Below are 13,478 nucleotides of genomic sequence, written 5' to 3' on the forward strand. Positions count from 1 at the left end.
ATTTTCCGCAAAGCTCGTAAAAGGGTATCACGTTGAGCTAAGTATTGCACACACGAACGCGCGGTCCAATCGCCCAGCGTATAGGTAACTGTTACTTATCCGCCATACGACCAATGGAATCGTTTTTCAGGCTGCGAAACCTCAGCCGGAGCGTATCTGAACGGGCCTATATGGGTTCTACGCCAACCACCTGGGCTGCGCTCTCTGAACAAAACCTCGCTGACCTTTGGTCTGCGGTACTCTATACCTTCGCTGACCTTTGGTCTGCGATATCTACTACTTTGCTCCTTTGTACTTTAATCCATGTTCACGTGAGCAAGTCACTCTCACGCCACCAAGTGTCCACTCACCTGGTGTGGTCTCCTACGGGATCCCGAATTCCCTGGGTCCACAAAACCTTTATTGTTTGCACACTCACGCTCTTTCACTCATATACACTTTGGTTTTTTCTGTACAGAAAATTAACTTTCATTCAGATAAAATAGCCTTAGTTCCAGAGGTAATACAGTAAAAAAGGTTTTTAAACTAAATTATTGGAAACTGATCAATTTGTGCTATTATCGCGTGGCTACCGTCTCGCGCCTAAACTAAAACAATGCTATTGTGTGATTTGTACTTAGCGGTCGTACTTTTACGCACGTTGCGTAAACACGCCACGTGTGTATGCCTTTACGTTGCGTACGCAGTCCCATACTCTGTCCGAGACACGTGTACAAAAGGCCGTACGTCCGCAGTATTACAAATCCCACACTTCTATAAATGTAAGCGATATTTAACTATAATCGCTCACTTAACACAACACACAGTTTCTTCTGTATAAACCTTTACAACTAGGCCAGGCTGCGTGTGCGTCTTACACTTACTTCCTTAAATATTAACTCTATATTTTAACTAAATAGCAACAAATTTTCTCAGTACAGGTCAAAATGAATCTAATAATCGCTACTTAAGGCAATAATGTGGGCAGATATGCAAAGTACAAAATACAGGTGTATGTGTGTGTTGTGTGCGCATTTGGCGCCAAAACAGAAATTTTACAGATTTAAAAATAGCTTTGCGTTCTTACCTTACGGATCCCTCCAGCATCCCTACAAACCATGCAGGGCAGACGCTTATCTAATCAGCACTAGTGTATCCACCAAGAGAAGGCTTATGGGGGATACCTTTCCGCCCTTTGCTGATAAAGTCTGCGTAAACCTGCTAGGCTGCGGGTATGAGGAAAAACCGGACGATGCCCCCAATTGATAATGTCGATATTATCTTAAACCATAAAGCTATATCTCTAGATACACTTTTACCGTGGAGCCGCTATGGCCGCTAGACTGAATACACATGCTATGCACTTTGTACGCTATTTGCGTACAGAGTCCCATACGTGGTACGTACTTGGCGTCCACGCGCCGCGCTGAATGTACAGAGTACTCACAGCGCACGCACACACAATTGATAACCTTTAAACCTTGTTAGTGATACCATGCAATGATATGATTACACTTTAAACCCTTAGCAGCAAAGTACTGCAACGATGTTATACCTTAAACCTTAAGTAGCGCTGACGGTATAAAGTACCCGCAGTGCGTACACTTTATCAATGCTTTTAAACCTTATACAGTTAAATATGCTTTTAAACCCTTGCAGGAAAGTGAAGACACAACACCGATTTGTAGTTGAAACCACAGGGTTCTAAGGCCACCGTGGATTATTTCAAAAGGTAAAACAGTACAAATCATACACTACAGGCTAACAAGATAAATCTAAAACAGAGTAATGGCTACAGAGAATGTACATACGTGAGAATGTTCGCAAGCGCAACCCGGTCGGTCCTCCGCTTGTCAGCTAGAAAGCGTTCAGAGTCTTCTGACCGGCCAGGCAACAACGGTCTTTTTATACACAACTTACATACACAATACAATGGTCACTGTAATCTCATTGTCCATTGGACACAGAGATGTGTCTTTTCATTACAGGAGAGGTCATAGGTTGATTTGAAAAGGTGGGCGATGGCTTTCCCCAACTGCTCTTGTGGGTGGTATCCTCTGGATTCCCGCCGCATACATAATATACAGTAAATACAGTTAATATCTATATTCTACTTCTGCACATAACTATACGCTGGAACATGCGATCTTTCTCTAACCAACACCGGAATGTTACCCTTACCCTACAGTTGGATACTAGACATCACCTTCCAACCTTTATCTGACCCTTCCTATCATGAAAAGGCGAATCCCTTAGTCCTGGAACTGTTTTAACTATTGATACTCGCTGATGTGGTGTAAGGGAGTTATATCTAAAATGTACAATATTTGGGTTAAATATATAATGTTCTAATAACCCCCTACACGCTCACAAACTCTGCCGGAAATACCCATACCACGCGCATGATCGCAGGAGTGATCCTACACAAATTGCGTATATGTGCACGCACGGCGGACTGAGTGCACGTGCTGCGGGCATGTGCATGGGGTTAGTACAGGGTATATGCATTACAATATTTTTCGACTTTGACAGTATTTAATAAGAATATTTAATTCATTCAGATCTAGGATGTGTTATTTTAGTGTTCCCTTTATTTTTTTGAGCAGTGTAGTATCAGACAGGTATGAATTGCTAAGGATGTAGGCATCATGGGTTGAATCTGGATAGCCAGTTACAACACTCATGATTTTAAATTTCTATATATTTTCCAACCAAATTGCCCAATATTGTGCTCTGATGCTATCTATTGCACATTCATGGAATAAGTATATCGTCTATAAACATAAATATGTGCATTATTCAACTCATAAAGCTGCCGATTGTGCTCTGATTGATACCCCAGGGTTATCTCAGTCAGGTGGTGATTTGCATTATGCAGGTAGGTGCACAACATACCATTACCTTGTACATTCATTATTACTACTTCCACATTGCCCTACATGCTTTTGGGTACTTCAAACGTCATCACTATCAAATTCCTACCATTAGAATGGGTTTAGAAGCCAAAATCGAATGTCTAACATCATTCTAAACATTTTGGAGATGTGTGGTTCAATTTAGAGTTCAATTTAGAGTGCGATTTTAAAACGAAATTTAGTAAATGAGGGGATTCTATGTTGGGCTATGGGAAAACATCAATGTTCTTCAGAAATTCGATTTCTATTGGGATGGGAGTTGAATTTGGCAATAGAATTGATTTGGTGTTTGATTTGGTCTTTAGTGAGTCTGTTCAACCTAAATCGAATGGAAAGATAAAGCCTAATCAAATGAATCACCAAAATCAAACTTTAGTAATTTTTGCCCCTGGTCTGTAATTGGCTGACTGGGGAGCTCATTTTATTTTACATTTAGATTGTAGTGGTCTCTGAGCCAAGCAGTTAATATCCTGTTTTTTTATTGTTTCCCACAGATTACACAAAGAAGATAAGGCTTGGATTTTTTTTGTTTAGATTATGATCATCGTTTCCCATTTGCTAAAACATATGGCAGCAATATTAACAAATGCTATACAATAAACAATACAAGGTTATGAAGGCCATGAAAGAAACAAAGGAAACATTCATGTAACAGGGAATCAACTAAACACCCAATCACTAGGTATGTAATGAACATTTAGGGTATACAGAAGTCCCTGGTAGAGGAGGAGATATGCACTTCTGGGGGAACCAATCATAGCATAGATCAGTGATGGGGAACCTTTGGCACTCCAGCTGTTATTGAACTACACATCCCAGCATGCCCTGCTATAGTTTTAGCATGGACAAATAGCAAAACTGAAATAGGGCATGCTGGGATGTGTAGTTCAGCAACAGCTGGAGTGCCAAAGGTTCCCCATCACTGGCATAGATTCAGCCATGTATCTCTAGAAGAAGATAATCCCAATCAAGTTGATATGATGTGCTAGGGGAGGGAGTGATATGAGGGGATCTGCAGTTTAGGATTGAGATGGCCACAAAGAAAACAGTCAGTTGCAATAGGGGGAGGTGTTAATGATCATTGGAGGACAGAACTGGTTGTGGTGCACTGCTTGCTATAAGATTTTTACAAAGTTGGATTCTTTAAGCACCAACCACTGTAAAAACTCTGCACACTTGCCTTCTGTGGAAGGACAATACTCTCCATGGATGTATAGTAATCAATCCTATAGAACCAATCTTTGAGAGTACTGGGAGTGGAGATTTACCTACCACAATGTGGGAATTAGAGCCATAGCAGCATTAACCAGGTGGCGCAGCAAGAGCCAATGGAGATTGAAGATTTTAAAGTAGCAAAAAGATCCAATCTTCCAGTACTATACATCGTAATTTAAGATTGACTTTAACATGTAAAGCACATTATTCCAACAGGTAGATAAAGATGGACACTCCCACCATACGTGTAAGTAACTCCCCAACAACAAAAAAAGAAATCTCCAGCAGGTACACAAAGAATGTTACAGTAAAACCTTACTCTTCTCCACAAAATGTATGTTTAGCTGGAGGAAACTTTTTGGAAGAACTTATGCTACAGTTTCCCTGATCATCACACCATTATATAGCGGGGGGAGGGAACTGAAATGGTTATCAATGATGAATTGAAAGGTAGATATGCTGTGGGTGTTGTCTTGGGGAGAAACCCAAAGTTTCTCAATGAATGAGTCCTCTGCTAGCATTAATAACTTGTTAGAAAAGCGAAGGTAATGCCTGGTTCACAAATATTTCCAAAACTCAGAGTGATGTAGCTGCTATTTAGCTTGTATGCAAGAAAATTGATGACCGATGAATTCTCATCTGTCCACTCTAAAGATACTTTCTGCAATCCATGTAGAAAACGTTTGCCATGAGAGACATAATAAGAGTTATGGTAGACTTACCATGATTAACTTTTTCTTCGAGGTCCATAGGATCCACAGTCCTTACTAGGGGTGTAGGTAGTAGGAGTCATCTGAACACCACACAGTTCTTCTTTTAGCTCCCAGGATGCATTGGTTCTCCTCATATACCCCGCCCCTGGCCTAGGGAAGCCAGCTTTGTTAACAAGCCCAAGGCAGGAGCAGGATTTCAGGAGAGAAGGAAGACCTGAAGATACAAGACACACTATCCCACATAGCAGAGAAGAGAAACAACAAAAAGGGTAAAAAATAAAAAATATCCCTCCCAAGACAGGCGCATCAGGGTGGGCACCCTGTGGATGCTATGGACCTCAAAGAAAAGAGTTAACAATGGTAAGGCTACCATAACTCTAATTTTCTTCATCAGGGTCCATAGTGATCCACAGTCCTTACATTGGGGATGTCCTAAAGCAGTTTCCCCTAAGGGTGGGGACGTTCCTAAGTAGACAGGAGAATTGACAACAAAGGAAGCATCCTAAGAGGAAAAGGTATCAAAGGCATAAAATCTATGGGAAAGTGTGAATAGAAGACCACATAGCTGCCTTGTAGAGTTGTTCAGCAGTAGCGCCTTGGCAAGCCCCCATGAGGTACCTACTGACCGTATAGAATGAGCAGAGACTGTATCCAGGAAGATCAGCTTGAATGGAAGCCTCTGCAATAGTCATGCAAAGCCACCTGGACAGCATTTATTTACTAGCTGGTCAACCTGGCTTATGGAATCCATATAGGACAAATAGAGAATATGAAAGCGCTGGTAATCAGTGAAATATACAAATAAAAAGGAAAAATTTTATTAAGATGTTTTTATCATTCCAGTATGTATATAGATATCTCTCTCTCAGTATACAAATAAAAACCAACCATAAAAACTTAAATACATGTATAATACTAATTATTTTCTCATGGCACATACATAAGGCTGTTTGCATGGGTATCTTCACGGATTAAAAATGTATTTCTATGTGTAAAAAGAATTAAGGACTAACGGTCTTAGATTTAAATTTGATTAAGAATAGAAATTTGAATCTAAGACTGTTAGTCCTTAATTCTTTTTACACATAGAAATACATTTTTGATCCGTGAAGAATACCATGCAAACAGTGCATCCGGAAAGTATTTACAGCTCTTCACTTTTTCCACAGTTTGTTATGTTACAGCCTTATTCCAAAATGGAATAAATTCATTTTTTCCTCAAAATTCTACACACAATAACCCATAATGACAATGTGACAAAAGGTTTTTTTTTTTTATTTTTTTATTTTTTAGAGTTTTGCAAATTTATTAAATATAAAAAAAAACTAAGACAGTACATGTACATAAGTATTCACAGCCTTTGCTCAATACTTTGTTGATGCACCTTTGGCAGCAATTACAGTCTTAAGTCTTTTTGAATATGGGGGGTCATTCCAAGTAGTTCGCTCGTTGCCGATTTTCGCTATACTGCGATTAGTCGCTTACTGCGCATGCGCTTAGTTATTTTACACAAAAGTTAGGTATTTTACTCACGTCATAATGAAACTTTTTCATCGCTGTACTGATCGTAGTGTGATTGACAGGAAGTGGGTGTTTCTGGGCGGAAACTGCCCGTTTTATGGGAGTGTGTGGAAAAACGCAGGAGTGGCTGGAGAAATGGGGGAGTGGTTGGGCAAACGCTGGACATGGAGGATTCCTTGAAAGAAGGTACGCACATCTTGAAGTGGAGTGAGCTTTTGTTTAAACTACACTGCAGAAACTTGTACTTTGAAGGATGCTAGGCAAAGTCCAAGGTATGAAGACCCTAAAATGTATGAGGGTCATAGTGTCCAAGTGTGACGTCTGTAGCCACCTTGTGAGAGACAGATGCACCTCCAGAGACCGTACCATCGTCTAGGCGCTGAGGATGATACTGCCCGTTCCACCTGGAAAGAATCAGTTGTTGTAGGGGCCTGGAGTGAAACTGGGCATCCTCCACCATATCGAAGGTGGAGACCATGGACCTTAGTACCTGCATTGCTAAATGTATGGACACCTGGGCATTGTGCAGTAAATTGCAAGCCCTTGTCAGCAGTGTGGCAACTTTTTCTGCTGGCAGGATAAGCCTCTGTTCCTGCGAATCCAAGAGAGCCCCTAGATGCAAAATCCATTGTGAAGGGACAAGGGAGGAATTTTCCCAATTGATCAGCCACCCATGAGTTTGTAGAAAGGTAATGGTTATTTGAAGATGGCGGTGCACAACTTCCTGAGACTGCCAGGGGAAACAAGTTGTCCAAATATGGAAATATGCTGATGCCTTGACGATACAGCTGAACTGCCATAACTGCCATCAGCTTGATAAATACCCATGGAGCTGTAGCCAGTCCAAAGTGTAGTGCCTGAAACTAGTAATGCTGTTGCAGACAAGCAAAACGGAGGAATCTCTGATGAGTAGGTGCTATAGGGACATGTAGGTTGGCATCCCGAGTATCAAGGGTTACCATAAAGTCCCCTGGCTCTGATGCCAGAGCAATCGGCGTAGTGTTACCATACGGAATCTGGGCACCTGCAAAAACTTGTTCAGAGATTTCAGATTGAGGATAGGCCGACTGTTCCCATTGGGCTTCTGAATAAGGAAATAAAAACCCTCCCCCTGTTGTTCTTGGGGAACAGAGATAATAACCCCTATGTTCAGTAAAGACTCAACAGCTCTTTGGAGCACCATGGCTTCACCTAGATCCGATGGAAGATTGGTGCAAAAAAGAACTGCTGGGGGGGGGGGGGGGGGGGGACATCACACAAATGAGGCATACCCATGAAAGACCCAGGCGTCTGTAGTTGACTTGCGCCATGATGCTATGAATCGTAGAAGTCTGACTCCCACCCTGGGATCCCCCAGGCGGAGGCCTGCCCCATCAGACAGAGGACTTATCGCCCTGCTTGGGGTCGGGCTTCTGTCCATCCAGGCTTGCTTAGTCTGCGACTTAACCACCTTGCTGGAGATAACCTGCCATATAAAAGTTGGTCTTTTCACCTTGCCTTGAAAATGGAAAAGAAAGGACGTCCCAGCTTTTGAGTTAGATGCTGATGGCAAAAAAGCAGACTTAGAAACTGCCAGCATAGCCACAATCTTATCCAACTCTTGCAACAAACAGAATGTTTCCAGCGAAAGGCAGAGCTTCCAATGCCCTTTTAGACTCTAAATCCGCCTACCAGAAATGCAGCCACAGCACATGGTGAGCAATCACTGAAGTAGCCGAGGCGCTGTAAGCCGACAAACTCGTATCCCAGGATGTCTTTTCTAAATATCGGGCTGCTTGCCTGATATTAGCAATAAGAGACAGCTGATCTCTGGAACCATCCAACTTCAGACTGTCCTCTAGTGCATCCGCCCAATGCTCCACAGCTTTAGTCACCCAGGCTGTAGCTCACACTGGACTAGTAATAGTCCCTTTTAGGAAAAAACAGACTCAAGACCAGCTTCAATTTTCCTGTCGCAACCTTAAAGGGAGGAAGCAGACGGTATAGATAATGTGGAGGAGCGCACCAGGATTGCCACATGAACAACCACTGAAGGGGGAATCTCTCATTTAGCACATTCTTCTTGTGGTAAAGGGTAACGAGACGCCAGTCTCTCAGGTACCGGGAACTTACTAGGAGCATTCCAAGCTTCCCGCATGAGTTCAGCATGATACTCAGAGTGAGGGAACTCAGCCTTAACCACCTTCTGATGCTTAAACAAAGAAGTTTTAGGCACAGGCTTCCTCCTCAAAAACCATATCAGACTTGTCTGCCTTCACAAGGGCTGTCACATCCACTGAGGAATGACTATCCTCTTCACCCGAGGGAGACCCAGGGAGAGAGGTGTCCAACTCTTCCTCTGAGGACTCCTCAGAAACTGACTGCTGTGAATACTGTGAGGATAACACAGAGCACTTATGCGCTGTACCTGTCTGAGGACAATCTGCCTGCAACAACTGCTGAGAGGCAGCCATCATGTGGTCTGAGTATATAAATAGGTATATCCATGGCGGATACCCCAGGGTCTGCAATGCATGAGACAAATGCTGCAGTAACCCATATTAGGCAGCAAAGCAGGAGGTGCCAAGCGGTCCGCTATGCGCATTAACACCTGTGCAAAAGAAGCCACACAGGGTGGTTCCGGCACAGGGGCTGGTTGAAGCAGGGGTTGTGGGTTTGGCACATAGGGGCAGATTTATTAAGCTCGGTGAAGTGATAAATTGGAAGGTGATAAAGCACCAGCCAGTCAGCTCCTGTCATTTTTCAAACCCATCCTGTGACATGGTAGCTAGGATCTGACTGGCTGATCCTTTATCACCTTCTACTTTATCACTTCACAGAGCTTAATAAATCTGCCCCACAGTTTTTAACACAGAAACCGTACTGCACAAAGAAAAGAAAATTTAAGGGATAGATAGAACTGACAGATAGAAATGCAGTCAGACAGCAGAGCTAGCACAAGTCACATACAATGCAAGTAAATAACAATTGCAGTGGGCACTGAAGTCAACTAATCATGCTGCAGTGGCAGGTAAAACTAGTGCATGTATAACCTGGCACTTGGGGAAAGGTATACAAGGAGACAGAACCCAGCCTTCCCAGGACCTGCAGCACACCTATTCCTATTTGGACTGTGGCTCAGAGACTCTAATAAGAGAAGCATGAGGAGGTGCAGCCCAGAAACGAGAGACACAGCTGTGGAATCTGGCACTGGGCTGGGGGAGGGGCCGCTGGGAGAGTGCTAAGCTCCTCTTGCTGACATTAATCTCCAGGTACCCCGGCCTCCATTATCCCCAGCACCGATATATAAATATGTTCTGGTGGCCTAGTGTAACCCATAGCCGCAGCCAGGGTTCACATTAGCACCTGCGGTCAGTCTCCCAGAGATCGGAGACATGGACTGCATGTATTGTTGGACCCGTGAATGGGAGCCCACCATATCTGTCACCCGGTCTCCGGCTGTAGTATGGGGCCCAGGACGCTGTACTAGCCTGGCGACCAGGAAAAAACCCAGCTGAAATAGTCAGTGTCTCAGCCTCACTGACGTTGCAGCACCAGTGGGAGATCATTGGAGCGGCAGTGCTGGCGCTTAAGCAGATTCCCAGCGCTTGCTCACTCATTTATGCTTAGTAAAAGAAAACAATATTTCTTTCTTAACCTGTGTGAAAGGTGCTCCAGCTCTGCCAGACCAACAGTAAAACTGGCTTCCCTAGGCTGGGGGCAGGGTAAATGAGGACCAATGCATCCTGGGAACTAAAAGCTTAACTGTGTGGTGCCCAGTTGACTCCTACTGCCAAATCAAGACTCCATTTCATCTGGTTTTCATCAGCCACAGAACCTGTGTAATTAATATTTGCCCAGAATTAAAGGATGAGGGTGCGGTTAATGGTAGGGTTGGAGTGTGAGGAAGTCAGTTGACAACATCAGATGCCAACTGAAGGGTGTTCTTTGGAAACCAATTGATTTATGTCTTTAGCCATGGTCCATTGTACCATTCGGTTTAGGAAAATGGCATGGTAGTGCCTGTTAATATGAGAGACATGGAGCCCAAGCCTTTCTGTAATAGGATCTCATGTCTAAGGTGCGTTTTCGTGGCCCATTCAAATTTTCGGTACCAGGAGACAGGCCAGTACATCAGGAGATGTGGAGGAGGCCGTAGGAGGGCAATAACCCAGCAGCAGGACCGCTACCTCCGCCTTTGTGCAAGGAGAAACAGGAGGAGCACTGCCAGAGCCCTGCAAAATGACTTCCAGCAAGCCACAAATGTGCATGTGTCTACTCAAACGATCAGAAACAGACTCCATGAGGGTGGTATGAGGGCCCGACGTCCAAAGGTGGGGGTTGTGCTTACAGCCCAACACCGTGCAGGACGTTTGGCATTTGCCAGAGAACACCAAGATTGGCAAATTCGCCACTGGTGCCCTGTGCTCTTCACAGATGAAAGCAGGTTCTCACTGAGCACATGACAGAGTTTGGAGATGCCAAGGAGAACGTTCTGCTCCCTGCAACATCCTCCAGCATCACCGGTTTGGCAGTGGGTCAGTAATGGTGTGGGGTGGCATTTCTTTGGGGGGCCGCACAGCCCTCCATGTGCTCGCCAGAGGTAGCCTGATTGCAATTAGATACCGAGATGAGATCCTCAGACCCCTTGTGAGACCATATGCTGGTGCGGTTGGCCCTGGGTTCCTCCTAATGCAAGACAATGCTAGACCTCATGTGGCTGGAGTGTGTCAGCAGTTCCTGCAAGATGAAGGCATTGATGCTATGAACTGGCCCGCCCGTTCCCCAGACCTGAATCCAATTGAGCACATCTGGGACATCATGTCTCGCTCCATCCACCAGCCACGTTGCACACAGACTGTCCAGGAGTTGGCGGATGCTTTAGTCCAGGTCTGGGAGGAGATCCCTCAGGAGACCATCCGCCACCTCATCAGGAGCATGCCCAGGCGTTGTAGGGAGGTCATACAGGCACGTGGAGTCCACACACACTACTGAGCCTCATTTTGACTTGTTTTAAAGGACATTACATCAAAGTTGGATCAGCCTGTAGTGTGTTTTTCCACTTTAATTTTGAGTGGGACTCCAAATCCAGACCTATACGTTAATAAATTTGATTTCCATTGATAATTTTTGTGTGATTTTGTGGTCAGCAGATTCAACTATGTAAAGAACAAAGTATTTAATAAGAATATTTCATTCATTCAGATCTAGGATGTGTTATTTAAGTGTTCCCTTTATTTTTTTTGAGCAGTGTATTATATATATATATATATATATATATATATATATATATATATATATTTTTTTTTTTTTTTTTTTCATTCATTCATTCAACATTTATATAGCACTATCATATTCCATTGCACTCTTTCAAAGTTGGGCAAGGGGAGATTGGAAACCGAAAGTAGCCTGGGAGAAATCTGTAGAAGTGGCCTCACATGGGCAGCACTAGAGGTATACCTTGTAACCATGGCGGCAGCACCACTGCTCACATGTCAGCAAACAAGACAGGCCCACCGGGAGTCTTCACAACTCTTTTGCTGGGGCACTTTTAAACAAATAAATGACAAGAATACAATGTAACGGTTATTGGTATACGTCAAAATAGAATATCAACCATCTGAATGGCACATTGAAATAAAAGTGTGAATGGAGCAGCTAATATTTCAGTGGTTACAAGAGTTTGGATTTGGAACTATCTTGCAAATCACTGTAGTTAAAGGCTGTATTGATAAAGCATGAGATTTGAAATTCTCACTGTTACAACACAAAACCAAATACTATATGGTCACAATGTAGCAAAATATTTTTTACTTTTATTTTGTTCCCCCATGTAATGCCATCACCAGTATCCACAACATAAAAGCCACCGGTGAGTGGTGTAACTCTCTAATATAAATCAACTGGTCACCTGACCTATAATTTCCATTTATTCCTCAAACATTCATGGCCATGCGATTTTACTGTGACAAGCACCTAACGGATGTCAGAATGCAATAAACTGGTTTAGTACTTCCAGTGGACACTTTCCATTTTGATATATAGTATAAAATGCTCCAGAAACTAACTATATATATATATATACATACATACATACATACATACATACATATACATATACACACATACATACAGGTTGAGTATCCCATATCCAAATATTCCGAAATACGGAATATTCCGAAATACTGACTTTTTTGAGTGAGAGTGAGATAGTGAAACCTTTGTTTTTTGATGACTCAGTGAACACAGACTTTGTTTAATACACAAAGTTATTAAAAATATTGTATTAAATGACCTTCAGGCTGTGTGTATAAGGTGTATATGAAACATAAATGAATTGTGTGAATGTAGACACACTTTGTTTAATGTACAAAGTTATAAAAAATATTGGATAAAATGACCTTCAGGCTGTGTATATAAGGTGTATATGTAACATAAATGCATTCTGTGCTTAGATTTAGGTCCCATCACCATGATATCTCATTATGGTATGCAATTATTCCAAAATACGGAAAAATCCGATATCCAAAATACCTCTGGTCCCAAGCGTTTTGGATAAGGGATACTCAACCTGTATATTTTTTAACAATTAATGTGACCAACATTTGTGATTTGTACTTGCTTAGCTCTCGCTTAGATACCCCTTAAAGCATAAAACTGGCAACATAATTAAAGTTAAAACACATTTCCTTTTGTTATGGGCCATAATAAATGCTTGGGGAGTAACTAGTTTCAAGTGTATGATAACTGGCCCCTTCATATATGTGTCAATGGTAAATATTACAGGATCAGGATATTTATTATTTTTTTAATTACCAGTTTTTTATAAAGCGCAGCAAATTCCATTGCGCTTTAGAATTCCTCTCAATAACCTCATCCCCACTTATCACCAAATACTTTGAACAAAGACATGTAATGACATACATGAAAGCACTTACCTTGTAAAAACCATCAAGGACATTATAAAATGGAAGGATTTATTTTTTTACCCATTACTGAATTACTGAGCTCTCCGCCTCAGTCTTCCATACCATTAAATGGTGGATTTCAGGTGTCAAACTACAAAAAACATGGTTTATATTAATTAACTATCTGAATACCTGTGCTTCGCTACGGAATGTAAAGAATCATGCCAATCTTTGTCAGGCCGCACCTC

Source organism: Pseudophryne corroboree, chromosome 11, assembly GCF_028390025.1.
Source record: "Pseudophryne corroboree isolate aPseCor3 chromosome 11, aPseCor3.hap2, whole genome shotgun sequence".
NCBI lineage: Eukaryota > Metazoa > Chordata > Amphibia > Anura > Myobatrachidae > Pseudophryne > Pseudophryne corroboree.